At 43.9% G+C, this 27,835-nt stretch overlaps 1 long non-coding RNA gene across 2 annotated transcripts in view; it reads left to right on the forward strand.

Moving 5' to 3' along the window:
- Positions 1-27,835, forward strand: part of LOC126639125 (uncharacterized) — a 186,666-nt gene that overhangs the window by 153,647 nt on the left and 5,184 nt on the right. For both annotated transcript variants that reach the window (XR_007628754.1, XR_007628755.1), the window contains 2 exons: positions 12,525-12,727; positions 23,235-23,348. This is a non-coding gene — a long non-coding RNA (uncharacterized LOC126639125). The remainder of the gene's footprint in view (positions 1-12,524; positions 12,728-23,234; positions 23,349-27,835) is intronic.

Raw genomic sequence — 27,835 nt, forward strand, 5'->3', positions numbered from 1 at the left:
ATGGATGTATAGGATGTTGGTTGCCAATAGTTAGGATTCAAAATTATATGGTCTTTTTAGTATCTTTGGCCCAATGCTACACTTATTTAACAGGTTTATTAGAGTCCTCCATCAGAATCCAAATCCCATTTTTTCATCATGGCTTGGATACCCAAGCAGAGTCTCTTTTGCCTGGAAATAGGATTTTTAACTTTAACATAAGCAGTTTTGCCACTTTTCAATGTTATTTAGAGTGAGTGAATACAAATGACATTATTCAATTTGCAGAAGTGGTTTCATTCATGAGGTGATATTAACATCTGGTACCTAAAGGAAACACTGTTCACCAACTAAAATAAAAAAACAGTCTGATAAATTCCTGAGAGCAAATTCCCCTGCTGCACTAACAGTGAAGCAGCCCAGTAGCTTCATTCTTTTTCATCAGAACACAACTCTCTGTTGGGATTAATGTGTTTTTCCCAGGACATCCCTCAAACGTAGGGAGGGAGAAAAGAATTTTAAGGTCTGGGCTGGAGCACACGAGCATTGTAAGGAAGAAGGAGCCTGTGAAAAACGTGTTTGCCCGTGTTTTGCTGGTGTGTGTCTGCACATATTTATTATTCTCATCTGCAATATTGATGACCAAGGACCGATCTCGCTGCACATGCGTCTTCCTCCCCTTCTCCTGACTTGCGCAGCTGAGAAACGCTGGGATTTTTTTATTGCTGTTTTCTCTTTGAGCAGTGAGCAAAACGCCCTGATGGCAATGCAAATTCATTTTTTCAGGTGAAAAGAAAAAAAAATATATATATAATAAAATAAAACCAGTAGAGGAATCAGGGCAGGGGCCACTGCAATCAATAGCGACCAGAGCTGGAAGACATTGTTCTGGCTGTTGGGAGCAGGTCAGGAGAGTGGGATATATCCTGAATGTTAAATATGAGGATTTTATTATGCAGGGGAACCCTCATTTTAAAGCAAAGGGATAAAACCACGTTCAGGATCAAGATGAGCCTTCAAAATAGTGAAAATTGCTCACACAGCTCGGATGGCAGGTATCTCTGCTTTGGAAAAACAACTCTTAATTAATTGGGGAAAAATTGGCACAGGAATAAGTGTGAATATACAAATGTATACACGGGTGTGAGTACATATACATAATACACTTATTTATTATGCACGTGCTGGGGTGTGTGTGAGTGTGTGTACGTATGATAAGAATAATGAGATATAACAAAAATGAGGGGACAATTATTCTGATCTTTTGTAACCCATCTAGGCTGGGCAAATTATCATTTTGAGCAGTCTGAAAACAGAAAACTAAGCATAATAGACATTAGGGAGGCATATTTAAAAAATGAATTAAGGAATAAAATGCACAGAGACGGAATGCCATGTTTTGTTATGTCATTCCCTGCCTGCCTTTCTTCAGGAGAGAGATTTCAAATTAAATTCAAAGACTGTACTCTTAAATAAACAATGAAAATTGAAAATAAGCTTCCTTGTTAAAATATATATATCTATTTCCTCTCCCCTTTTTTTTTTTTCCAAAGCAATGCAGTAGTGTGCAACGGTACCAAAAACAAAAAAAGGAAAAGGAGGGCATTAGGTATTAGGATTCCAAACGGGATAGTACATCTTTAATGATACATATGATAATTAAAGAATACAATAAACACAATTAGCATATGTTTTAAACAGTTTATTAGTGAAGCTTACCATAAAATCAGAATATTTAGAGCTCCAGGGTTTGTTGGGATAACAGCTTCTAATCCTTAGAGTCATAAAATCCCTGGCTTGGAAGAAATGGGCATCTTTAAAATGATTGAATCAGCAGGCCTCGAGTGAAAACACACAAATTAGCAAACTCCAGCAGTTGGGCACCGTGCGATGCTGCAGCGCACCGAGGTGAAGTCATCGCTGCCACTGCCCCAGCAGCTCTGATGGAGCTCAGCAGGGATGTGGTGCTGCGGTGGACATCGAGGAGATAATGACTTTAACTCCTTCTAGGCCAGGGATACCCAAAAATATAAAACAATAATAATAATAATAAATATTTTAAAAATCCGCCTTTATTTTGCAAATAATCATCACGGGGAGAAACAGATGCCTGAATAAGTGATGGGTATGAGGGAGGTCATGGGCTTGCAAATCGCAGGGGGGGGTGCTGGTTTTGGACTGCCCTTCCTCCCTCCTTCCCAGCCCTCAGCATTCCTGCAAGGCTCTGCAGGGCCATGGAGGGGCAGAGGGTGGGTGGCTCCCACCCAGAGTGATGCAGGAGAGCTGGGACCCAGAGGACTCACTGCAGGAACAATTGGGAGTTTAAAACTAGAATAATCCCATTCTCCAGTCCGAACGGGGCTCTGGCCACTCTCACACAGCAGACAAATAACACTCTCAACAGTGGCACTTTTTATTTCCTGCCCTTGCCTTTTTTCTTTTTCCAATGTCCATATTCCCCCTTTATCTCTTCTTTTCTTTCTTTCTTTCTTACTAAAGATGGTTTTTTTCTTTTTTTTGCTAATGATTAACATATAAGCTCTTTACATTCATCTCCCTACTGTAGAGATAATTTCTCCCCTCTTTTGTTATTTGTTTGTTTGGAGGGGGTGAAGATGGGTTTAATCCTGCAGTTGGGAAATTTTAGGTTTCTTTCGAGCAGCAGGGAAGGCTTCGGATGAGAGTCAGTGTGGGCTGAAAGGAATGAAGCTCTGCAGAGGTTTTTTGAAGGGAAGGGGCAAATTGTCAACTTTATAATGATTCCTCATCAGCCATGATGACTTCCCAGCTCTGCAGCAAGGGAGAAGAATAGCAGTCGAGCGGTGTTTGAATACATTCTTATGGGGAAAATTGGAGTGTTTGGATCCCGAAATTAAGTCTGGAGGCAGCCAAACCTCTCCATAAAAATGGGAGCTTCTCTTGAGTGAAGGCATTTCACGTTTGCTCAGCTCCTGGTCTAATCTGAAGGAATTCAGTGCAGTGTGAGCATTTGGCTTTTCCTGCTGCATGGCAGAACTGGTGGGCACGGCGCTGCTCTGCCTTCAAGTGCTGCCTGCTAATTTGGGTGGCTGGGAACAAATTCTTCTGAGACGTCTTAAACATGCAAAGAATACTGAAAACACCCTGTCTGTTTGCATGTGTGGAGACAGCACCTTGCTTTACATTTATCCCATGCTTTGAATTTGTGCTGATATTATTTTCCTTAACTCTTGCCCGAGATGTCAGGTCCAGGAGGTGGAAACACCGTGTAGTAGAAATGCAAATGCACAGTGCAAGCCATGCTTTGCCCCATAGATATTTGTCTATTTTTGCCCCATATTAGTCTAGAGACAAAAGGCACGAGCTGGAGGAGAAATGAAGGTCCAAAAAGATGAAGTGACTTCTCCAAGGTCAAACAGCAGGACGGTGGCAAAGGCAGGAATATAAACATGAATTATATTGTCACTCTGCTAGAGGAAAAGGTTGAAACGCAGCTCATTTTTTTCCTGTAGTTTAGACTCAGCTTGACATATTTGACCTCTATTCATCTGGCCAAGGTCCTGGGAAAGAAATATGAAAAATAGGATTCCCTGTCTGCTCTGGGGAAAGACATGAAGGTAAAGTGACGTGTGTCATGGGTTAACTCCACAACACTGGAGTTTAAGCCAAGCCAAGGAGTGAGTCAGGGTCTGGTTAACTGGTTTTTCTATTGACTTCTTTGGGTTTGAGTTATATGTAAAGGGATAAAGAAATTTGGCCCAGCAACCTGGGAGGAAGGGAGGGGATGTAGCAGCACCCATTTTTTAACTGTGGTGTTTCAGCACTGACATTCCCGCACTAGTTCCTTGCTGTCCGTGCTCTCCAGACACCAGACTCAGCACAGTACAGCGGGGTCCAGTCACAAGACCTGAATTTTAGCTCCATCTCCAGTTTTTAGCAGAGAATTCAGCATCCAGTGGAGCATTCACAGCAAACTGACAGGGAGGGACAGAGAAAAAACCACTTGGCATTTCCTCAGCCTGCACAACCCTCACCCAGGGCTTGCCCTTAGCTGGAGGAAGGCCCTGCAGACCTCCAGCCCTGCCTTGGCTTTACACACTCCTTTTGGGGAGGAGTTTATCAGCTGGGAGGTGTAACAATGGATGCAACCTTCTGATTATGGACTGGAAAGCTACCCTTTTTCATCCAGGTGTAAGCATTAACGCATTTTATTCTCCTTAACCAACCAAACACGTGGTACAAGAATCTTTGCATTTTGAATTTAAGGTCAATATAGCATATGCAGAATATTTTCCTATTCATTTTCCCTTAGCATTTTGTATTTATTACTGAGAAACTCAGAAATACCAGATACTGAATGCAGTTAAAAAACAATTCTACACTGAATATTTGACTAAGACATGACTTTAAACTGTGTTAGTTATTTTTATAGGTATTCTAAAAATAATACCATAGTCTTTATTACCTAACCCATATCACACAGAATTTGACATTTGAATGCTGAGGGCTCATATGTATGTTAAAACAGTGAGAAAATATGCACAGAAAAATTTCAAGGCTTCTGTAAAATAAAAATAAAAACCCCGGAAATGTATTATGAGCCCCAACTACATTGCAAATTGAAAAACTGACAGTGGTGAGCAGCCTATACACAAGCATTTATCAGCCTGGGTCCTCTGCACAGGCTCTATCAGAGATTAATGTCTCTCAGCTAAGAAAGTGCTATAAAAAAAACAAGGGATGCAGCTGATAAAATTAATGAAACAAATCATTGTTGTAAACCATTTGGTGAGGTGTGAATTTGAAAACTAGTTTCCTAATATTTGTAAAATAAACAGAAATTAATATCCATTAATATTATCATAATTATCTTAACTGAGAATGTTGAACTGTTGCCTGTTTTGTTCTTTTCAACTGCAGCATCTCACTGCAACTGTTTTTGTGGCTGAGGAATAATCTGCTTGTGTTTGCTGTAATGACACAGGAAATAAAATGCAGTAAAAGGAGTAAAATCTGAATTCCCTCCTCAGCAAAGAATATTTCCACAATCCATATATTTTTGGTAGCTTTCCTATATAAGATGCATTATTTCCTAGACCCATTTTCACTGCCACCTTGAGTCAGGCTCACAGGAGGAAATAATTCTGCTTAATACAAAAACTTTTCCCCCAAATCTTAAAATGGTGCTGAGTGATCCTAAATTTCCTGAAGCCTCGGGGGGTGATGCAGCTGCTGTGGTGGCCTCCCCATGGGATGGGCCCTTCTCACAGCCTTTTCTACCTAGTCCAGGCACTCCAAAGGCAAATTCCAGAACTTCACATCTCTATGCTTATCTGCCTTTCAGACCACCTAAAATAGGAAAAATGCCACATTTCACACAAGAAATGGCTTATTTTTAGTTCGGGAGATACCACAGCAGCTTGCTGGTGAAACCAGGCACTATGTGGACTGAAGTTAAAACACCAACACTTCACAAATTGAAACCACAGACAGAAAAAGAGGGAATTTACTCTTTTAATCAGCAAAGCAACGTGACACACATTCACATCCCGTTAGTTTGTAGGGTTGCCATTTGCCAAATGCAAACAATGTGGTGCCAGATGGTGCTGATGGGTGAAGGGGCAAGAGTGTTCAGGCATCCTGGAGGCAGGACAGGCCAAATCCATCCCTTGGAGTTCAGACATCTCGGTGCTAACATCAGGAAGGAGCAGCTTTATCAGGAGGAAGCCTCAGCAGCAAGATGGGAGAGTTTAACTTTGGCTCCCATAAGACTTGAGCTCTAATTTGCAGTTTGTTCGGTCCCACGTTAGTGTTTGCAAGCCTGCCCACATAGGGAGGGAACATATGTTTTAGATGAGATCCTTTCTTTGAAGATGTGTTTTTGAAGCAAAAAGAAACATTAAAGATTTTCTTCGCAAATATGTCCTTTTAAAAGCCTTTCCTTGTCTATCTCCTGCAGACATGAGTTAGTGTCTGTCCACCACATCACCATTAATGGTTGTGTAAAGTGTCCATCAGGTTTGCTCCAGAGGGACTGGAATTATGGGGATAACTGTCTTTTCAACCCATTGGCTCAGCACGTTCATTAATTTGGCTTTAATAAAAATATTTCATCCAACCTGGGGGGGAAAAAAAAATATGTTTTACCTCAGTATTTCCTAACCACTTCTATTATTACTGTAGAGATCTCAAATGTTGTTTGGAGACAAAAAATCTCTGAAACAGTTCGCTTTGGAAGTGTGGAAGTGAAACTTTTTTTAGCCCCTTTTCCAGCCTGCCACGTTGCCATATTTACCACAGTGCTAACAGTTGTCAGAGATTATCTGGCTGAGTCACAGCTTTTATGGGCTCCACTCTGGTCCTAGAGACGTGGAGCAGCTCCTCTGCAGCCCAAGGTTTATGTTGGCATAAGCCAGATCAGAATTCGCCCTTCTGTTTACCATTTAGCTGAATCACCCCATCACAGACCAACTGTCATCTGTCACTCCATACTTTTAATGGTACATTGCACTGATGTTGTCTATTTTTTTTTCCCCTTCCCAGCAGCCCTGTCACTCTGGTACGTGCTAATCTCTTCTTCCAGGCTTCTGTTGCATCTCTTAATGAAGATGCCACTGCGATTTAGGGGGTTTTTTTATAAAAAAAGAAATATGGTAAGAGAGACTTTGTGGAGCTGGAGGCAGAATCAGATTTGCCCTGTAACTCAGACTGCAGACTAAACAGATCTTGGTCTTTTGGAAGCGCATCCCTAGATGTGTTTTATCCATCCAGATCCAGGCAGGGTGTTATCTGGGGAGCAGAGGAGGAACCCCCTCCTCTCCTCAGCCAGAGCTCTCCGACTAAGTGCGTTGCGGAGAATTAATTAATTTTAAAATTACATTCTGCTCTCAATGCCAGGGCCTCGCTGCAGCTCTGTGTTGCTACGGCCAGTGGACCAGAAATCTTTTCCCAGTGCTTGTTTTCCTTGCTGATTAACCCTTGCAGTGACAAAGGACACGCGTGGCCCTGGCAGGAGCCTCCACTCTGGTCCCACTGCCCATCCCCAGGCAGGGAGGTGAAAGATGAACCACTTACCCTTTTAGTGTTGTGATGAACAAAAAGGGGAGAGCAATGCCTTGCAAAAGGAGGTTTGGCTGTGGGAGGAACTGCCCACTCAGGGCAGTAAAAAATATTTCAATATCTTAATGTTGTTTCCTGCCTTCCCAGAGGACTCTGTGGGTGTGGAGGGAATTAAAGATGCAACAATCTTCAGTGGGTTTTTCTACCTGTTTGTATATGGTTAGAATGGTCATCTAATAATTTCATCCTTTTATTATTATTATTATTATTATTTTTGCAAAGATCTACAAAAAATTCTGAGGGTTGCTTATGGCCTTTCCAAAATCACCCACGTGTATGATAAACAAGCATTAACACTGCACAGTGAATTTAGTGTGAAGTAGCACTCAGCCATTGTGGGTAGTGCCTGTGAATATGAACCCATTTGGGGGTCCCCACATTTTTTTGTCCCTGCAAAATGCAAGTTGACAACTCACGGTTCTGATGACTCCAAGTTCAGGGTGAAAATTGTTTCACTGCTTTGATTGCTGTACAGAGACATAGAGTGTACAGAACTTGTAGAGGTCCATCTGGTAAGAGAAATAATACTGTGTCATTGCATAATATGTGTCTGGGTGTGCATGTATTTCTCTGTGCTCCTTCTTTGTCATGATTCCTCAGTTTAATTTAAATATGTGTTTCACTTCTCTCCATATTTCAGGTTTATTACAGAGTATGAAAATCAGGAAGCTTTTTGTTCACTTCATACATCTCTTCCAACAAAGCCAGACATCCAAACCCGGCACAGACTCCAGAGTGATTATTGTTACACATGATCTATGGAGCAGATAAATTACAGCTTGATTTTTATAAGGTATATTGAGCCTGCAGGCTTTGGCAGAAACAAAAACAAAACAAAATACAAAACCTTGGTTTAACTAGTAATTTGAGGAAATATGACAAACCTGACATGGAAGTCACAGAGCAAATAAATATGCACATCCATCATTTTGTAAAATAATGCCTTTGCTAGAGAGACCTCTGCTTGCTGCAGTCTGCAGTGTAAAATTTCTTCGTGGTTTACTAGTCTCAAATCCTGCTACATGGAGAATCAAGTTAGTTATAGCTGAAAGAAACAATTTATGTGTAAGAAAAACAGTGTTGTACAGTAAAATAGTGCAAATATCAATCTGTGTGAGTCAAAACTAAGCTGGTTTTAGGACATATTATAATATTCCTGCAACATTTAGAAGTGTTTTTCTTTGTAATATGATTGCTAAAATACCAGAATATTTGCTTTTATTGTAAAATAATCTTGTTCCTAGTAATAAAATCACCTGGTGGTTATTGCAGATAGAAAATCCAACTTCATACAAAATACAACAAAAGGCAGTTTCAGACTCATCTTCTGAGCACAATAGTTTTGTTGGTGCACTGGAAAGGAATTATGCACATAATTCTCACTTTAGGAATCAGCTTTTGGTGCCTACCCTTTTTTTGTAGCTTGCCAATATTTGGAAGTTTTTGTGTGAAACTGAAAAACACCATCAGTGCCCTTTGCATGGGATCTGCCTCTCAAAGAGCCCCATCCCTGCAGAGTCAGGGAGCTGCAGTTGTCACTGACAGTGAGTTCACAGCACAGCAAAATGTACCTGCTCAAAGAGGAGGCTGTAGGATGGACACCAACAGGGATGTTACCTTTGACACTGGGAGGAGGGCTGTACTCAGAGCTTAAGGGTTAAATCTAACAATTCATGTCAAACTGCTTCTGGATAAAGCACTGAACAGAAATAAAATGTTCCACTCCTAAAGAAGTGCCTTCATCAAAACCACAATCCTTTTCGTGCTCCATTCATGATCCAGTGAGTCCTTAAGTTTTTCTTCATTTCCAGGGATGCTTCTTGAAGACACAGGATGGAGAGGAGCCAGGTCAGCACCACAAGTGTCCAAAATACCCACAGCCTACAGAAGAGGGTGTTGCCCCATGCAGGGAGGTGGGTCTGGGTCCTCCCAGACTCACAAGACCTGGATCTCCAGCGGCTCTTAGACAAGTCTCAGCAGACAGTACCTGGAAGAGAGTGGAAGAGCCTCTGTGTGCAAGTCCTCAATGGATCAGATGTACAAAGCACAAATTGAGTGGCTCAGCCTCATCAAAACTGCTGTAAATCTGAGTATATGCAGAATTACTGCTGCAGGTATCAGAGAGTTCTAACACCCAAAGCTGGAGTGCCAAAGCCGAAAGGATTTCAGGTAAATGGATAAGGAAGAAGGGCTGAAGTCCCTTTTGAGGTGTTGTCTCCTTTATTACACCTGATCCACACAGCCTGGGTGGGAGGTCTGCAGGAAACTGTCTAAGCTGGGCCATGAATCTCTTGTGTTCCACTCTTAACCACAAGTTCATCCAACATACACAGCAAAGGCAGTGGTCATAAAAATGGGTCTAAGTTTGACCTCTAGTTTTGTAAGTTTTGGTTCATAAGTATCATCTTGTTTTGGTCTGATCCTGCAGTTCTTGGTAAGGCAAACCTTACTTGAGCCACATGCAATACAGCTTATATGAAGAGTCCATCATCTACTCCACCGTGTCTTCCCAGTTGCATCTTGCAATTTAAAAGCCAAATGCATGTTCACTGCTCTTAGCATTGCAAAGCCAAAATGACTGGTTTGTGCTTCATCCATAAAATTGCCAGCTAAATATTCATTCTAGAATCATTACTCCAGGTGTTTGTCAAGGAAGATGTACAAAGCAGCCAGAACATGTTTAGCATTTCATATACCAGGCTGAGCTGCGGGAGTGACAGGTTGAAAAATCTTGTTTGGACTCATAGACTGAAACCATTTAATATAGAAGTCACTGGTGGACTATAAATATGGAAAGCCAATGTGCCATATTTTTGTTGAATCCTCATTCTGCATGTCTTTTAAACATATTAAAACTTCACAGGGGCTGTAGAACTTAAACTCACCGATTTTTGGCTTTGAACATCTACAGTTCTTCAGTGGGTGAACCTTCAGAAGCCCAAATGCCTGCACAATATACAATTTATTGGAACATGCACTGATATTAACTGACCCCACAAAAGCCAACTGTGTTCGTTTAGGTTAGGAATTATTCAATTTGTTCACATAATCTCAGCAATTACATGTTCATCTTTTTGAAATATCAGACCTATGCTGTGATTTAAGTAGTATCTGATTTTTTTACTTAACCTCAGAGATATTAATCTTTATTAAAGGGGATGAGAGGCAAAGAGGGGGAAGAGATGCCGGTGACAGATACTCTGACAGCTTGGAAAAATCATTTATAAAGTGAACATCAGTAAACATTAAGAGTGACATATTGATATCAGCAGCAAGTAAATGGATGGCTGAGCCAGGATGAGGTATTACACCTTAAATTCTGGCAACCATTTTTTTTTTTTCCCAAGGTTGATCTTTTATATTTTTTAAAGAGAAATTTACTGTTATGCCTCCTGCTTCCCCCATGGTAAGATGCCAGAAACTTGACTGAGATTTACTTAAAGTGACAGCAATGCCCCATTTTGTCCAAGAAAGATGATTACTAAATGTCACGTCTATCTACTCTCATGTGGATCACCTATTTGACATGTTCATGCCTAAGCTTCATAGCAGTTTGCAACATGTTTTCTGGTGCTCTGAGGCAACTGGAAATCTTTTGTGGTGAAAGGGTGAGCTGGCCAAAGGCAGCTCATTAAAATAAATAAATAATGCAGTTGGGATTCGTTGCTCTCCATCCCAAGGGCATCAGGCCAGAAGAAGGCATAAAAAGTCCTTACAAAACCAGACCAAGAGCTTATGTTTCTGGTCAGGCCATTGCTGGTGGGGTACCCTTGCCATCTCAGCTGAAGTTGAAACACACCAAAAAGAAAACATTGGTGTTTAAAGAGAGAAAATGACGTCGTACAGTTTAGTCTTTTGAGAAATCTATGAAGTGGCACAATCTGAACCAGAGAAGACAGTGGGTTCTCCCACTTGGCTGCAGGGCCCCACTTTGCTGGAGGGGGAGATGTGAAAGCCAGCAGGGTGCAAAGGAATCATCAGAGTCATGAGCACAAGCTCCTGAGAGGGGGAGTCCATTTAAATCTCCTTCGCTGAGCCTCGGAAGTGACCCAAGGAGAGCAAAATGGAAAGCAAGGTAGAAAGGCTTTTTGCACAAAATGGAACAGTAGTCTTGAATAATTAATGGATTTTTACCTTCTTTGCCATTTTAACTCATCTTTCTTAGTAGTTATTGCCTTCCAGCCCAGAAATGTGTCTGTAGATTAATTCATGCATGTTTTGGAGACCATAATGCAGCAGCCAGAAGAGTCCAGAATTAAGATGTCTACTGGAGAGGCAACCTCCCACCAGACTCTGCTTTCTTCAGCATTCCCCACCCTCTGGAGTGAGGGAATGCTCTCACACAAGAGCCAGGTTCTGGCACCCCATTAGCAAAGCAAAGAGCTCTTTTTTCCATCCTCTTTTAAAAATTTTTACCCATCCTGTTCAAATGCAAAAGTTGATAATAACAGAAAGGGTTTCAGTTCTGAATGAAGGGACATAAACACATGGAATGGGAATGATACACCTTTGTTCTGTTCCAGTAGCAGAGATTCAGCCATCCTGTGCAGGTCACCATATATTTATGAACTTTGAGGTGAAAATACTGCAGTCATGAAATACAGCAACAATATTGAGTCATGGCTTATCCTGTTGACTTCCCTGTGCCATCAGCATAGTCATAACCCCAGTCATGTTTGTGTGATCAACCAATCTAAGGGCAGCTCTATGAAATTTCAAGCTTTTTCTTGCAGATATTCCCTTCCACGCCCAGTTTCCATCTCCCACATGAGCACTCACCTCCGTCACAGCTTAACTCCAGGCAAACATGCAGGAGCAACAAAACCAGCTCTAAATATATCCCATGTAATAAGAAAAGAGGGGCTTTTTTTTTTAAGCATATGGTGGAAGATTAAAGCCATTCTAAATGAAAGTGGAGTGTGTTACTGGGTACAAGATTTCTAAATAGGTGGCACATGTCAGCAGGCATTACAAGAGTGTCTTTAGGTGAGCCTTTGATATGGGCTGCTGAATAGTTCAGTCAGATAGATGCAACCACGCCAGAGTTTCACAGCCTTGATTTGTTTTGCAGCTAAGATAAATCTGAATAGAACAGACTTAAATTACCTGTGATTTTTCTGTCTTTAAAAGGACACATAAAAGCTCACAAATCACTGTGCTCCCTGGGAAAAAAAAGGGAAAGGGGGGGAAAGAAAGGCAACCAGGAAAACCATGAAAGATTCATTTTAATGGAATCCAGGTTTAGCTGTTTCATATTTAATAATGTTTAATATTTCATTTACTACTGGGGACTCACCTTTTTCAGAAGAATGTAAGATTCCAGGCACTATTGTGCATTAAGATTTTATGTCTGACTGTAGCAATATTGTAAGGGTTGGCATTGGAGCTGCCTGAGCCTGATGCAGAGAGCCTGGAAGCAACAAGGTTTCTTTCTTTTTTTCCTACAGCCAAAATAGGAGCCGAAGCCCCAGAAAGCGGTGGGGTATAGCTGTGAATCCTAGCAACAGGCGGAGAGAGAACTGTACGTTTCTTCACGTCCTCCAAGTGTTGGTGCCTTCTGTTACATCATTTACAGGAAGCAACAGAGACCCTGGAAAGGCCCTTCTTGCCGATGCATCAAGAAAGGGCAGGGTTTTTTCCAGTGGGATGGGTGAGTTATTATGGTTTTGGGGGGGAAAAACAAAGCAACACCCCAGAGTTCATTTGTTGTTGCTGTTGCACTTCCCTTCATCACACAGCCCTGCCCATTGGCGTGGGGTGTTTTCAATTTTCTGTGCTTTTAATCTTTTCTAAGCCCCTCCCAGCGATAATGTGGGGTTTTCTTTTTAAGTGAATGATGAAAATTTACACTCAAAAGTGTGAGCATAGGGTTCTGCCAGAAAAATCCATAATTCTGTGGCCTACAATGAAATCATGGGCGCTAAAAGCTACCACCCATGTTCTGCAGAAAGGGAACTGAAACTGGAGCACATATTTCCTGGAAGAGGAGGCTCCTTTAAAATATGTAGCAGGTCTTGTCTTCCCAATACTAAACCAGCTTTTCTTCCTAGAGAGCCTGCCAATAGAGTTTGACCTCTCTCTGTGGATATTCTTCAGAGCCTGAAGCACTCAGTCTAATACTGTTCCCCAGCACCATCCTTGGAAGGTGGTTTTCAGACAACTGATTTCCATGAGCCTGGGATAAAGAGCAAGATGGGTTTCCAGATTCCTTGATCCCACCACCCTGTTCAGAAATGTGCCATTTCCCATTTTGTTAATTTTTGCCACCGTTTTTCCCACTGGGAGAATCTTGCAGGCTCTTTGGAGCTTTGCCTGGATGTAAATTGTGGGAAGAGGGGCATGCAGAAGAGCTGGGATGGAGGGCATTTCATGGTGTAACAGAGCCTGCTGCTTTTGTTAAAAGATTAATTTTTTGGTAGGTAGCACCAGTGGGTTGTTGCCTCAGCCTGGACCAGCTGCTGCAAAGATGAAGCACAGCCCCAGACAGAAAGTTGCAGCAGAAGAGAAGGATTTGGCTCCCAGCTCACAGCAAAGGGTCCTATGAGACCTTCTGTCTTAGGGGCCTGTTCAAAATGCACCCCCTTCCTGGAGCTGCCACCTTCAAGATTTTATAAAAAGATTTCTTGCTAGGAGAGGGCAAGCTTTTTTTTTTCCTTTTTTTTTTTTTTCCCCCCCTAACAATTTCGGTTTCAGATCTCATTGAAGGGCTCTGGCATTTGCATAACTTCCCACGGAAACTGAATCAATGTTTGACATCATGGAACAGAATCTCAGGCGTGATTTAGCATTAGTAAGCCACCAGTCATCAGCATACTGTCATTCCCCTATAGCTGACATCTTAATAGAGTCAGCCCCATGCAAACACATGTTCACCAGCAGAAAATTCTTATGCTCTGGCCATGCACAAGATTTTTAACATGGGCTTGCACAAAAGAACATCCAAAGGACTGTGGTCCAATCTGTTCCATTTTCAGGGCTCAAAATGCATTTTCCTTCTAGGTAAGAAGGGAATTTTAAGTCCTCTTAAATAATTGAAGATACTACTGATACAATCAAAAGTCAAGCTCCCCAAGATGAAAATGTCTAGATGATGAATAAGTTAATGGAACTAAAATCCCAGTCGTGGCTGATTAGGGGACCAGGAGAGTTTATCAGAGATGGGAATGTACAAGCCCAGTCACAGCCTGACCTTGTAACGAATGAGAGCTGAAAAGCAATTAATTGAGAAATTATCAGGGAAAAGCGAAGTTGTATGGTTGGTTAGGTAAAGCAATATGTCAATGGGCCAGGGATTGATTTGGCTGGAATACCTCAAGGTCTCTGTTCTGATGATTCAGGACTTGAAGGAACTGGTCCGAGCCAAGCAATAAAAATAAAGCAGGGTCAGGAGAGGGAGTCATCAGTCAGCACAGTGGATCAGTGTTCATGTATTATTTAGCTGGTAGTTAAGGGAAGTTATCAAACAAGAGCAGTCTTTAAACTCAAGGTTTTTTCCCTAGTGGAGGGGAAATGAAGGGAATGAAAAGAAAATGTTCTGTTGTGCCAGTACTCACTGTCCTCAGCTCAAACACTGAGCTTGGGAGCTGAACCTTGGGAGCAAGAGCTGCCAGGGCTGTGTGTTCGTGGTGAGGGATGGTCAGTCAGTCTTGCTGGTGGGCATCATTTTTTGCTGAGATATTTTCTTCCCTCCTGCTGCCAACAGGCTGCAAAGAGCTTTTGTCCCCATCTCCAGCAGATACCAGTACCACTCCCAGACCACAAAATTAACAGTGAACTTCTGCCCCCTTCCATCTTGATTATATCAACTCATCCACACACATAACTTCCCACATCTGACACATTTGGGAAGCTCTTGCTGAGACCAAGGACTTGAGCACATTGATCTGAACTGGAAAACACGTCTGGAAACACAGCTCTCCTTCACAAGGTGCTTTAGAATCTGAGTATGGAACAACCTAAATGAGAATGTAGTCTCCTGTAGCTCAGGAGAACAGCAAAGCAAAGGCAAACAGCAAAACAAATTATATTTAAAGTCTTCTAGAAAGATCAGTGGGTTGGGTGAGAGTAGCTGTGTCTTTGCTTGTCTTGTGACAGTTCACTAAATAACACTAAACTATGTCTCTCTCTCGCTGAAGACAGGAGAAAACCCCCGCAGAACCAGACAGCACATGTTTGGTGGCAGGATCAGGGCCTCAGACACCACAAACTGTTCCTTTTTGGGATCAAAATCCTGAGATGTTGCAGAAAATTTAGGCTGGAGGTTGGTTGGAAAACTACAGCTAGCTTTCCCACCAGGACAATACTTTAAGTTCTGGGGGCTTTTTTGAGAAAAGGTTTCTAAATATTTCAGATTTGATGCGGTGTCTTTTTGTCGTTTCCTTGACAAAACCTAAATGACAGCCGCCCATGTGGCTGAAAATAGGGACGTCACCAACATCACAGCTACAGTGGGGCAAGAGACACAGCTCTGGCAGATAAATATAAAATCTCCAGTGATGCAGACACAGGGTGGGTGATTTAATGTTAAGGCTGAGGAGTGTTGTATGGAGGTAATAAAATAAAGATTATAGCTCAGAGAGAAACTTGTGTGTTCCATCACAGCAGAGATGAGTTGTGCTGGGCTCTGCTTTTTGTGCTGTGAGGAATGAGAAGTTCCATGTGGACATGGTTTGGTTGTGAATGTCTTGTGAAGGGGGACCCCAAATGGGGAGTTGAAGGAATGGAAAGAAACTAAAGTGTTCCCCATTTTCCTTGCTGAGACAGGTCTCTGACTTCAGGGAACAGTCAGAATCCAAGAATGACAGAGACAGGGAGCTAAAAATCCCACTGATCAAAATTAGAATAAAGTTGTGATTTTAGCTTCTTATATTTCAATTCGTAATAAATACAAGAAACTCCAATATTTCACTGCAAATAGCCATTGCTGATGCAAGCAGAGATTTTTAGAAGGAAATTCCAGCAGCAACTTGAAGATAAAGGAACGACTTTATCCCACTGCCTATGGACATATCTCGACACATTTCTGGGACTCACAGCATGTCACGCTCCATGTAATGCATTTTCTATTTGTCCTGACCTGAGAGCTTTGCATTCAAGAATCAGATCCCCCAGGTGAATTCATCAGGAGGAATAATAACCAATGCACAGGCTTGGAGCTGCAGGGCCAGTAGATCCATCCTGCAGTTGTCACTGTGCTGAATTTCAGGGTAACACAAATGCAACCTCCTTTGCTTAAGGACCAGGACACAGCAAAATTTTTCCAACCTATTTTACTGAAATGAAAGGGAAAAGGTCCCTTTTGTGAGATTGCATCATTCCTCTCTCCTGAGGCTGAGCTGCTGCACAGTCTCAGCACAGCATCTGAGAGTTTAGGAGGTGGTGGTGGAGGTGCTGGCACGTCCCGGCTCTAATCCCGTATAATCACCTTATGATAATTATCAAAGCTGATTCCGAATGAATCCTCTTTGGAGCAGGTCCTTGGTTGGCCCTCAGCTCTGCAAGGTGCACCAGGTACCACTTACACAAACAGAGCCATCCCCAGTAAAATCAGTGAAATCCAGAATGTGACCTTACATTGCATGGAACAGTTAGCTGGATATTACCACTGAGATATAATGAAGTTTTATTGTGCTGTTAGGAATCAGGAAAACATTTTTTTGGAGCATCTTGCTCCACAAGAGGTGTGCTGGGCTGCGCTCTGATCTAACACATATGGGGGAAATTCATAGATTTGGCCTCTTTAATTTCTTTATTGTTTTCAATGACAGTAGAAGTCTTTCAGTAGAAAGGCTGCCATGAGTTAGGTTGTCATGACGTGGAAGGGCAGGAAAGTGCTCAGCCTGGAGTCTGACATAGTTTCCATTATAAATTAAATAAGAAAGATCATCAAAGGTTCACACCAGTAGTAGACTGGCATGTACTTTCATGTGCATGATGTGACCCAGGGTGGGAGGCATGCTCAGGTACTACTGATCCATATCCAGGACTCAGAAGAAGTGTGATGTGTTCCCAGCTCTCCTATATATTTCTTAAATAGGTTCAGACAAGCCACTCAACTCCTCTTTTTCCTTCAAGTCTTGTGGAACCATCATATTTTCATTCCTGGCATCTGCCAAAGCCCCGATGAGGGGTGGAATGACAGTCCCAGGCACCACTGGAGTGGGGTGTCTAGGACCACTGGTGTATTTCCCCTCTATATTTGCAACAGAAAACCAATTTGTATTTGTGATTCTCTGAGGAGAAGGAAATCACTTAAGCAGGTAGGTTCTAGGTGTCTAAGTTTCAAAACATTGTGTGCTAGCCTCAAATAGAGCTTTGTAAGAGATACAGGCTTTGTTACATCTCCACATCTCCCGTTTGGGCTGCTTGCTGTTGTTGCAAAGGGTTAACAGCCACTGCAAAACATTTCTAGGATGAAGTGCTAAGATTTAGTGTACTGAATTAATTCTTAAATTAGAACAGAGGATTTGCACATGATTTCTAAGGGAAATTATCTTCTGGGTAAAATTAATACAGGAGATGTTTCAACATCTGGGATGGCATTATTATGAGCAATGATTACCCAGACATTGCCAAAAGAAAGAGATCACAGTAAACTCTTTCTTTTCCTAACCAAAATAAGCTCCTCACCCTGAAGGAAAGAGACTGTTTGCAGAGCCCTGGCTTACTTAGACATGCACAAGGAGAATTCTACTTGAAAAAAAAAAAATAAAGAAAAAACTGCATTCTTTGCTAATGGACAGTTGGAAAACAGAACTGCAGACAAGGAAGGTTCCCTTTCAGGTGGGCTCTGGGCGTCTGGCTGCTTCCCTGGCCTCTGAGCTCCTCATCAAAAATAGGTGCCTAATGTGGTGCTACAGCTGTCCAGGTGTTTAATGTTTGGAGGTTAAAGAGGAAACACACTGGCAGATGTGACCTGGAAAACCTCCAAGAGGGATGTCGGTCCCTCCGCCCCCCACTCAGAGACCACAAAACCCATCCGAATGCCTCATCCTTCCTCCAGCCTTTAGAGGGACGGCTTTTCCCTGCCGAAATTTTAAATAGGTCAGGGAGCAAAGCCGAAGCAAGGCCTGCGTCAAAGCAATCACACCCCAGGAGGAGCTTATAAATATTTATTTTCCTTCGGAGTATTTCATTTTGTCAGGGAAAGAGGAGGGCGCTTGAGTGGGAAAAGAAGACCAGTGGCACCCGGCCCCCGCTCCTTTCCGTAGGGAAAAACGACGATGTTTAATTTAAAAGGGCATAAATATAAGAGAAATGCCTCTTTACTTTCATGTTAGTGGCTGGCTATTAAATTACATCACAAGTGCTACGTGTGGGACCGGGCAAGTGCACGGTTATTTCTGTCTTCTAAACCGGAGTGCAAGTCTCAGCGTAATTACTTTGGATCCAAGTGTAATTACCAACTGATCTGCAGGAACATACACAGCAGTGACATCCATTCAAGGCAGCGTTAGAGCCTGGTGATAACACAGCATCATTAACACAGCTTAGCACTTCCCTTCGTGGCTACAGGCCACGGTTTTCCTCGGGAAAGGGCTCAGGGTTTGTCGGCCGAGGCCGGGGATCTCCTCGGGAGTCACCTGAGATCCTGCCCCCGGCCATCGCGGCTGCGTGTGCAGGATGTGTGAGCAAATCAGTGCAGACAATAGCAGATATGATATCCTAATCAGGGGAAATTAAGCTGGAGCAGACTTTTTTCCAAGATGTGCCTCATTGTTTTGGTATTTCTGCAACCTGTCCCTTTTTTTTTTTTTTTTTCCCAAAGTATTGAAAGCCATGAGAAGGAGGGTGTTGAGTTCCTCTGTCACTCCTGAGGTCAATATTTTTTGTTCAGCTTTCTCTGTTTTACTCTGCTTTACTGTGACAGCATCATGCTCAGATTTTGGAATATTTTCTCTTGAGTTCACACCTCATCTGTCTCCTTTCAGAAGACAGCGGGTATGGGGATTTTCTTTTCTTTATTCTTTTATCTTTTTTTTTTTTTTTTCCCAAGGCTGCAAGCATCACAGTAAACAACCCATTTATTCTGATGGTCTTGAAAGCTTTCTCTACACCTCCAAGAAGGTCAGAGAAATGCTTCAGAAAGAGAAAAGGAGGAAAAAAAATCCTCCTTTCTTTTGAAAATTGCCTGGTTTGTTACCACACATTGCTAGTGCTGTGGTGCTCCAAAGACAATGCAACAGACCAGTGCAGAAATGAAGACACTTTAAAGAAAAATAAAATGCATTTATTTTGAAAGTTGGTGTTTTCAGGTATCTTCCTCATAAATACAAACAAATGAAAAGATGACAAAACACAACTTGACATAATTTCTCCTAAGAAGTAAGGACCCTAAAATTATACAAATAAGCAAGAAAATATCTCCCAGCTCCTGTGAGTAACAATATATTTACTCACAGCTCAGGGTCAGTGATGGTGAAGTGAGATTGACAGGATAACTAACCCCTGGAGGAGTTTTTCCATTTTGGGCAGTCCTGCTAAGCCATGCTTGCTGCTTTGAATGAGCTCAGTAGCACAGAGATATCTTTTTTTTTTTTCCCCTGATTTTGCTTATGTGCTGGTTTTATCCGAGCAGCTCCGCAGATGTCAGCGAGGCACGTTTTGTTTTCAGTTCCATCAGCGTAAATCACAACTGATCCAGTGAACTCAGAGACACCCACTTTGCAGGGAGATCTGTGACACTTTGAGTTTGGTGCCACGGTATTGTGACAGCTTAAAGCCCCTCCATGAAGAAACAAAGTCAGGCTCAGCACTGTCCTGAAACACATTACAAAGCATGTTTGTTATTGCACAGAAGACAGCATTTGCCTTGGCTGTGAAAAAGAAACCCAGATCTGTAACAGCTAAGATTTCATCTCTATCATTTATCCAATGAGCTTCCCAATCCTCTTGCACAGATACCCTGCTGCTAACATAGCAGTCAAGATCAGAGCACTTAATCAATCATTCACTGAGGACAAATATGCGTAATCTAAATTAGAACAAACCGAGGCATATTTTATATGACAGCCGTGCAGATTTTTAAGAAAAAGCATTGGCAAGAAAATTGCCTGAAAACAAAATTGTCTTGTGTTTATGCTTAAAGTGGTAGATTTCCTAAAAGCTTCAGTGGCACTGGGTAGCCTTAAATATACAGGGGCAAATTCTGCTCTCGCTGTTCCCACTTCCACATTTTCATCAATGAACAGGGGATTCATTTGGCCCCTCTGGCTCTAAAGCAGAAAGCCTGCTGCAGACCTCAATATGATGTAGAGTCCTTCTTAAAAACCTTTCATATTTTATGATCACTGTCGATTCTCTTATGATCAGTGTTGGTTCAGGCTCTCATGAATCAAAAATCAGCTCGTAGCACGCATCTTAGAGCAACCTATTTGTCTGCAGGTAGCAAAGGGAAGTGGTGCTTTGAAGAATAAACCCCTCTGCCTTCAGAACAAAGCACAGCCTGCATGGGAGGCTGGAGCAACTTAGACCTTCTATTCAGGCTCCGCTCTGGGCATGCTGGGTGGCCTTGTGTTCTCCCATTTTCCTCTGGGTGAGATATTATTTATCCATGATAATAAAATACAGGATTCTTCGACTACAACTGATGGTTTAATCTATTGTGTCAACTTGCACAAGCTCACTTGGAAAAAAAAAAAATCAGAGGCAATAAAAGGAGTAAAAAATGAAGCATCTTTAACTGAAGCCATACAACTTTCATCCTAGGTCAGACCCATGTTGCCCTGACTCTGCAGGTGGGATCTCCAGAGAGGAGCATCCCAGAGATGGCCTTTGAGAGTAGACAACAGCTCCTGCATGGTCCACAGTGCCTATCAGGCTTGGAGACCCTTCAGCTTTGGGTACAAACCCAGCAAGCAGCAGGAAGGTTTGAGACCAGCCAAGCCACTCACAGGGCAGGCAGCACTGATTTCTGAAAGGAGGAGTTCTGAGAAAACACTGGAAGTATCTGTGCAAACAATGCCTTTCCCACATCCCTCTGCATGTCAGGCTCTAAAGAGCTGCTCTATCCTAGTTCTGCCTCTGCTTCTCCAGAATGAGAAAATTCTCCCACAGAATCTCACACATCACCAAAACCCCCCATGGGGACTGGATTTCAGTTTGTTGACACATCACAGAACTTTTAAACACGCATCTCAGCCCCTGTATGAAAGCAGCTCTGATCCAGAGTGCAGCAGGGCTCATTTGCTCCCCTCTGGCTTGGTTTTGGAGGGACCTGTGAGGTTTTCCAGGGACAACTGTCAGGAAGTTGATTTCTTCTCCCAAGCAGCTTGCTGAGGTGAGACATTGCCATCAGGGCTGCTGGCATGGGCAGGTTTGATCAGTCTTTAGGGAGATGTTGGTAGAATCAATGACCTGATATTGCAAGTAAAGGCAATGCTGAATACCCCAGAAATGTCTGCGAAAAGCAATAGCAAGAACTTTTTGGAAAACTTTATCTTGGGTGTCCAAGCAGGAATTTGTATGCCTACTTGCTCATTTTTGAAGCCAGAGGTCATATATGCATCTTACTAGGATCTCTAACTAGGAGGAATAAGTCTCAGCCTCAAAGATCAGAGCTGAACATGAAGCTTCTTTATGCTTAAGGACAAGACAGAGCCTTCATTTTGGATGAAGTCCGTCTCTGTTGAGAGAAGGCCTTGCTTCTCAGAAAGGGACAGTTAACCCCAGAGTGCAGACACTTTCCTTTTAGCACAGCCACGCTCTGTGAAGTGCCAAAATCCTGTCTCAGGTTGTCTCCAATAAATGAAAGAACCCCTGCCCCTTCCCATCCAAACCCAGATATGTTTTCAAGTGCTGACTTCTTCATTGTTTGCATCAGTTTCAGGTTGCCAGCTCCTGACAGCTCCAATCTGCCCAAACCTGCATGGCCCAAGCAACTGCCACGGTTGAGTCACGATTTGGAGCAGTTGGAGTGATATGGTTGACATCACTTCTTGGATTCACCAGCCGTATTATTTGGTAGATTTATTGGGTACCACTAGTACCACAAGGCCAAACTGACACCACCTCCTTGGAAAAAGAAATCCCCACATCCCTGTCAGCTTTGGGGCTTTGCCTTTTTTATATCCCTCATTTTGTAGAGCATTTATGCAGGCTGGACATAATTACCCAAAGCAGAGTGAAAAAAAAGACTCTGCAGGTATCAGTGACCTGGGAGCAGGGCTCCCACTTTTCATCACCGATACAGTTTCCAAGAAACACTTTGAATTACATTTTAAACTTAGATGTTTAGTTATTCCACCACAAATCCCTGCTAAAGTGCATCAATGCGTGGCCTGGCTAATTCTTTTAACTTCATTTTTTTGTTTTTAACTTCTTATGTTTTGATTCAGTCACTTGACTGGAAGGCTGCTGTGTGAAGGTGCACAAGGGTGGACTGGAGCATCTAAATGGAGGCCCCCCAAACATGAGCATTTTCCTCTTAACCTTCCAGCACCAATGGGAATAATAATTCCTCGCAGGGCTGTTGCACAGTTTGATTCATTAAGGCTTATGAAGTGCTTTTAGCTCCGGCACTGGAAGGTTCTGTGCAAGTTATTTTGGACTGCTCAGGTGTTAGGAGAAGAGGCACTGCAGAAAGAATACAAATAAATCAAGAGAAACTGCCCCTTCCCTCCATCCAGCCCCTGCCCCCCACTGTTCTCCATCACTGTTGGTGTCAAACAGTTAATTTACAAGCCCAGCACTTTACAAAACCCCTGGAGCACCAATTGTCCCTTTCTCATGCGACATCAGCTCCTCCAAACAGCCAGCTGAGTCCCTGAGGGTCAGCCTGCTCCTGCCCTTCCCAAGGCAACTTCAACCCCTGTCCAAAACTGCCTGGGTACTTATTTTGGAACAAGTCAGATCCAGCATCATCCCCTTGCAGCCAGATGCACTGGAATAAGCCCGGGGTTCCAAAATGTACCATGTGCCTGGCCCAGGAGGCAATATTCAACTGGGAAAGGTGACTCAGATATCCCACCCAACCCACCACCCACAAGGGCAGCATCCCCACACTCAGGAGCAGGGACTGCTCAGCCTGGCAGGACAAACCAGGAGAGCGATAGGTAAAGGAACAGGCTCATTGCTGGGGAAGGTAAAAGGCGGTGGATCTTTCACATGGCTTTTTTTTTTTTTTCCCTCCCTCGCTCCATCTCCCTCCCCTCCTCCAGTCTGTTGCACAGGAGCTGTCGGCCATGCTGTTCCAGTTCAGGGGCTCCTGCAACAGAAAAGATCAGCTGTTGGAGAACCCATGGAAAGCCCTGGGGGAGAGCCATGGCCGCAAGGTAATCAGCAGGCAAAGTTATTACCATTATGCTGCTAATTAATTCCCAGCTCATTACGTTTCCTGTGGCTAATTTGTACTCGCCGCTGATTTGATTAAACTCATCTCTATGCTAATAAATGTGTTTTCCATTTGTTTTAGCGACTGTAGGAAGAGAGCCCGGTATTTACATATTTTGACGTTTATCAAATAAAACGCGGCGCCTGAATTAATTCTGCTCTGATTTATAAGTGGAGGGGGGAGGAAGGGGAGAAAGGGGATGCTGAGGGTCAGGCGTGCATGGCGTGTGCGTGGCGGTGTTTGGCAGTGGGGGCTGCGCCGACGGGAGATGCTCCCGGGCATTCCATCCTCACCTGCCCCATCCTGCACAGGGATGGCTCCTGCAACCTCCTTGGCTGCTCCCCTTCCATTTGTTTCCCCTTCCCAACTAAGTTTTGAGGCACACGGGGCTTTGATTTGTAGGAACATCGCACGGTTCACCGACACCTCGTCAGGTGGATTTTTCTTTGTCTCTCAGAAATTGCTCTAAATGAAGATTAGATTTACACTGCAGCACCTCATTATAAGCAGTGACTGTGTTTCCCAGTTCCGTTTGTCAGGATTCGCTACAGTGATATCAGAGGGTTTGAATTTCTAATGAGACAGGGAGGAACAGACACCTTGCCATGCACACAGATATATTTTAGGGACATAGATGTAAGGTAGGTTAGAGAGGTAAATTTTACCTTTCTACCCCTGGTAAATGGCAGGGCAGAAAGCTCTGTCTGGCCCTTGAGCATCTGCCTTTTAAACCCGAGACTAACTCCTCAGGGCAGACCTTCAGCAAGTGAAACTACATTCAAAACAGTCCTGGTTTTCTGCAATTAACTGCTGCAGTATTAGTCTCCTCTTCATTTGGGGAAATCCTAACAGAAAAAATACTCTGAGAGTGTAAGTCAGTCAGATCTGTGCTTTTCATCACTAAGGGCTTGTGAAATCCAGCCTTTCTTTTTCCTAAGATAACTGGTAATTGTCACCAAGCACATCCCCTATCTCTTCATGTGTGTTCACGTGTGCCATATTCAGCTGGTTCATACAGGCCAGACCCTTGCATGGCTTGGGGAGGGCTGGGATGGGGGCAAGGCAGGGAAATGCTCCTCTTCTGGGGCTGGAAAAGGCACACCGGCTCAGCAGGGATGCCTGGGAGCCCAGGACATGTCTGACACCTCCCAGTCCTGCTCCCTGGTTTCATCTGGAAGTTTGGCTCAACCCAAGAGGATTTGCTTTCCCTCTGCATGCTCATTTTGGGCTGGATTTTCTGGTTTCTCTCCCAGGTGCTTCATGCTCGCAGTCACACCAGTGGCCCCAGGGCAGCCCGCAGTTTTCATTCACACTCCCAGTAAGTTTCTCAGCAAAGAGGGGCCCCAACGATGCCACTTCTCACTCTGGCAGTGAGACACCTTCCACTGCTGCTGCTTCACCCCAGGCAATCTGAAACAGCTTCGTTGCTTAAGTAACAATTAACAGCCCTGTCTTTTGGGAGTGCTTCTGGTGCACAGTGCATCCCCTACTCCGGAGCCTGCGTATTCCTGCCGTGTTACCTAAACCGTGGGTGTCCCCTGGCTCCTGCCCACCCCTCAGCATTCTGTGTGGAAGGGTCATGGTGGGCTGCACCGTGCTGCCAGCCCACCCCAGGCTTGGCCACAGCCATGGTGATGTTTTCTCTCCTCTTTCCCTTGCTCTGAGGCCGCACAGCCACACCTGGATGCGGGGAATGGAAGTGTCCCCCTGGCAATGCAGCACCCAGCAATGCAGGTCCCCCAGCAGGGTTGGTCCAGCTGTGCTGCCAGACCGTGGCAGGAAATCCCTGGGCTGTTTTTAAAATCAGGTCCTCTGCAGAGAGGAGTTGGAGAAGCCCTGTCTAGCCTGATGCTGGGCTCAGGCCTGGGCGATGGGGCCACCCCTGACCCTGAGCACCACCTTGGCTGCACACCCAGAGTCCTAGAGCTGCAGCACTGCCCCAGTACCACTACAGCAACCAGCTGAGCAGTGCAGTGGTGGATTGCTGGAATTTTCTCTTCCTATAAAACCTTTTAAGCCTTTGCAAAAGCGGGAAGTATTACCGACAAAAAACCCGCCTTGTTTCGTGTTAGCAGTCAGAGGTGGGACAATGGCCACACGCTGCATGGTATCAGTGTCACAAAGAACGGAACCAAAAGGCTGCAGCTCAGGACAAATAAAAGTAACATTGATTCCTTTTTATTTTTCCTCTCTTTTTTTTCTTTTTTTCTTTTTTTTTTTTTTTTTTCTCCAGCTAGTATCAATACATTAAACAACCACGCTGGAAAAGTGAAATTGATTCAAGGCCTTCAGTGCTCCCTGCCAAAAAAGCCTCCTGCAAGGATCTATTCTGTATTGAATTACAGTCTGGAAAAGTTCAATAGGTTATTGTACAAACAGAGAGCAAAAGCCCGTCAACAATGGAGCCAAAGTGATTGTGCAGCTCCTTTGTGCTTGCCAGCCCCGTGCCCCTCACAAGCTCGGATGTTAAATCAGTTTAATTAAAATGGTGGGCTTCAAATGCCTCGCATTTTTTTAGTGCATCTCCCTGCGTAAAGACATGTAGGCTGAGGTTTAAAGCCGCCTGCCTGCACTGACAGGTCCTCCATCCCTTTCCTGGGCCCTAAATCACAGCGGATTTTTACAGCTGCTGAGCACTTTGGGCAGATGCTGGGTCTGAGCAGCACTAGCAGCCTCAGCCCATCCAGAGCAGCTCCATGCTCCCTGCAGCCTGTCCTGCCAGCAGAGGCAGCCCTAGGGATCATCACATCTCCCTTTACAGAAAGTGGTGGTGGTACCTCTGAGTGGAAACACACTTTGGGTGAGCCCCTGTGATTACCCTTTGGCCAGGCCCTGTCCTTGCAGGTTGGAGCTGTGCTTTGTGCTCTATAAATGTACTGGACTTGGCTGTGGGACCCTCCAGCTCTGGTGTCCTCCCTGGAGGGACTGGGTGCCCCCCAGAAAGCAGCAGGGTGAGGTCCCCGATGCTGCAGCAGGTTTGTCATGGGTCTCACTGCAGGGTCTCCTCCAAGCAGGAGGGAGACACTCTTGAGTTACATCAGGGTTTCTAAATCCCCCTCTCCATCTCTAATTAAGATTCAAATTGAGTATAGAAATCATGTGTAAGTAAGATGCTAATTATTAAAGTCATTGATCTCCTAGACAATAAAGGAGCCTCGCGTTTCTGGCCTGCCCATGTTTTGAGGCAGCTCTGAGTCCTCACAGTCATAAACATCTGGGATATCCGGAATCCACACTGGAGAAGTGTGTAAATGATTGATTTTGTGGAGAGGTAAAGCCTCCATCTTGCTCTGAACAAAACCTCTTTACCCCAGCCCCAGCTGACCCCAGCCACATGTCTGTCTCTCTTGATAGCTCTGCTCCCTGTAATGACATACAACAAATTTTGGTCCCCCCCACCTCACTGGACACCTGGTGATGCCCCTGTCCATGCTGCACCAGTGCATTTATTTTCTCATTGGAGTAAGCAGGATTTACTACTTGGTGCATTTACTGGCTTCTTCTCAGCTGGTGTCCTTGCCATGATGTCTGTCCATCCTCTCCACTCCATAGCTGTCCCCTCTGTCACAGTGAAGGAGGGCAGCAGAGCTGGCCAGCTGCAGCAGCAGGGTTGAGCAGGTTTGCTCATGAGCCACATAGCAAACCCACTGGGCAGGATGCATCAAATATCCTTCCCTTGTCCCCGAAGTGGACAACCTTCACAGCTGAATATCCTACATAGGAGTCATGGGGCTTGGGGGAAAGGTGCTCTTCCTTTGCAAAAATATGTGAAAGAATGGCTGGAAAATTACAGGGATTAAAAATTACGTGGAAAGCAGAGTGGAAAACCAGTGTGGGGCCAGGCTGGAAGGTGGGGGCAAAGCCTCACCATGGGAGGATGAAGGTGGCTGGTGCTTTAGTGGCTGCAGCAAAGGCAGGCTCACAGGAAAGAAAAGGCTTGGGCTGCAGAAGAGAGGGATGCTAGCCTGGAAACACAGAGTGCAGTACCACACTGCACCAAAAAGCTGGAATTAACATCAAAGCAATCCTGGAGCAAATGAGATTACGGCATGCATGTTAATGAGGCAGCAGCGCTAATCAGCCAGGATGCCTCGCTGGGAGGGCTGCAGTGCCAACTTGTGATTTTTGTTGTCAGGCTGGACCCAGTTTCCATTTGGAGTGAAGATTTTGTTTGGTTTTAAAAGCATCAGTATTTTTGTGGGGTTTCAGGCAATCTCAGATTTGATTTGATTTCTTCAAGTAGATGTCTGGCCCTCCAGGGTACACAGAAGAACTCGGAAATGGGATTGAAGTGGTCCCCAGGGCCAAACTGAGAACCACTCCAAAGCCAAGAAGCAGATGAAAGTTGCCCAAAATGTATTTTACTCTGTTTTAAAACGTCATTATTTTTAAGCCAATCTCACCAGTTTGCACAGTTGAGTGCACGGC

Source organism: Myiozetetes cayanensis, unplaced genomic scaffold (genome assembly GCF_022539395.1).
Source record: "Myiozetetes cayanensis isolate MyiCay16 unplaced genomic scaffold, myiCay2020 scf19, whole genome shotgun sequence".
NCBI lineage: Eukaryota > Metazoa > Chordata > Aves > Passeriformes > Tyrannidae > Myiozetetes > Myiozetetes cayanensis.